This window comes from Anomaloglossus baeobatrachus, chromosome 4, assembly GCF_048569485.1.
Source record: "Anomaloglossus baeobatrachus isolate aAnoBae1 chromosome 4, aAnoBae1.hap1, whole genome shotgun sequence".
Classification (NCBI taxonomy): Eukaryota; Metazoa; Chordata; class Amphibia; order Anura; family Aromobatidae; genus Anomaloglossus; species Anomaloglossus baeobatrachus.
This window is the reverse complement of record NC_134356.1, coordinates 278,730,123-278,732,420: the sequence shown is the minus strand read 5'-3', so window position 1 is coordinate 278,732,420 and position 2,298 is coordinate 278,730,123.

The following is a 2,298-nucleotide window of genomic DNA, read 5'->3' as shown; positions in this document are numbered from 1 at the left end:
CATCCGACATAGTCAGCAGCTGCTGCTGACTAAAAAGTGGAGCTATGCGTGGATGTGTTGCCTCCTTCGCACAAAGCACAAAACTGGTGAGCCAGTGATCCCACTGGGGGTGTATAGCCAGAAGGGGAGGGGCCTTACACTTTTAAGTGTAATACTTTGTGTGGCCTCCAGAGGCAATAGCTATACACCCAATTGTCTGGGTCTCCCAATGGAGCGACAAAGAAAAAAATATAGCTGTGCGCACACTGCGTCTTTTTCTCAAGAACATTTTTTCTGCAGAATTTCTTGAGAAAATTTCTTGAGAAAATGTGCATGTCACTTATTTTTCCGCAGGTACCTGCGGTATTTCACTCCATTCACTGTAATGTAATCGCGAAAAACCGTGGGTATACCGCAGGTAGCAAATGATGAGCGGTATGCCCTTGGTATAGCCATGGTTTACATACGGTAATGTTCAGCACTGCCTGCGGTTTGCAGGGAAGTGATGTCATTATGACAGGAAGAGGAAGCGGAGCAGAGAGTAAACACACACACATCACACTCCCTGGACGCCGCACGGAAGCACTTCCGTGTGACCTCCGTCGGGTGCCCGTGCACTCTGTGTCCCTCTCCCTGCCAGCCCCGCGGCTGCCCGCATAGCAGTGTCAGTGTCTGCCCGCACTGCAGTATCAGCAGCTTCTCACACTGCAGTGCTGGCAGCCGCGGGGCTGACGAGCGCTGCTGTCAGGTTAGATGAGATCATTACCTGCTCTGACGATCTCCTGCTCTCCTGACGTCAGCGCTGTCACTGCCTTCCATTGCCCGCCGCGTTCTCACATCACGTCTCGTGGGTGGCCCGAGACTGTCACTAGCGGTGACGTCAGGGCTCCCGCGATACTGCTGAGAACGCGGCGGGCATAGAAGTCAGTGACAGCGCTGACGTCAGGAGGCCAGGAGATCGTCACTGCAGGTAATGATCTCATCTAACCTCCTTTTTAGCGCGGCATTTAAACCGCTTTTCTCTTTACCTGACCTATATACTAACCTCCTGATGGCAGCGCTCGTCATCCCCTGCAGTGACCTGGGCTGACCCATTGATGTTAGCTCAGGTCACTGCACTACTCTCCCAGCCAATGGGGAACATTCTGCTCTTCATTGACTGAGACAGTGACTATGGTATGGATCGTCGTGGGACCCCCTTATTGGATTACCCCGGACCTGGATTTGATTGTTCTTTTCAATAAATTGGGGAAAGAGGGAATGTTTTGGGGAGTGTTTTTTCAAATAAAACTTTTTTTCTTGTCTATTTTTTATTTCTTACTGACTCGGTTCATGATGTCAGGTATCTGATAGATGCGTGACATCACGAACCCCAGGGCCTGATGCCAGGTGACATTACACATCTGGCATCAACCCCATATATTACCTCGTTTGCCACACCAGGGCAACAGGATGAGTTGAGGCAAAGCGCCAGGATTGGCACGTCTCATGGATGCACCACTTCTGGGGTGGCTGTGGCCTGCTATATTTAGGCTAGGGAGTGTCTAATAACAGTGGACCTCCTTAGTCTGAGAATACCAGACCACAGCGGTCCGCTTTACCTTGGCTGGTGATCCAATTTAGGGGAGACCCCACATTTTTTGGGGGTGCCCTCTGTTTTGGATTACCAGTCAAGGTAAAGCATCTGTGGTTTGCAGGCTGCAGCCATCTGCTTTACCCTAGCTGGCTACAAAAGATAGGGGGGACCTCACGTCGTTTTTTTTAATTATTTATTTATTTTTTGGCTAAATGCAAGGCTAAGCTGCCTATAGTGGCACATGAAAGTCACTAAAGGGTGCCAGCTTAGAATATGCAGGGAGGTGGGACATTATATAGGTCTTTCTCATCTATTATCTATCTATTCATCTATCCATCTTTCCGTCTATTATCTATCGATTATATATATTATTTATTGCAGTTACAGCATCAAAAAACGCATGTGTTTTTACCGCAGCTGCGATAATCTTCAACTCCCAGAAGTTTCTCAAGAAATTTTCTTGAGAAAAATCACTTTTTTAGTGCGCACGTAGCCTAAGAGTGAAGGTAAAAAGGGAGCAACTCTGGTGCTAACAGGAGAAATAGCTGCCCATGGCGATCATGTAGCGTTCACCCCTCAATTTCCAACAGCCCATTGAGCATGAAAGCAGCGCAGACCAGACACAAGGAAAGCTCCCGACTCCTGTCACAGCCGGAACACACACAGCCAATGCATTCCCTCACGTTGTACGTCATCACGTCGCCCCTCCCCTCCAGTCAGTGGGCGGGCACGTTAGTGGCTGG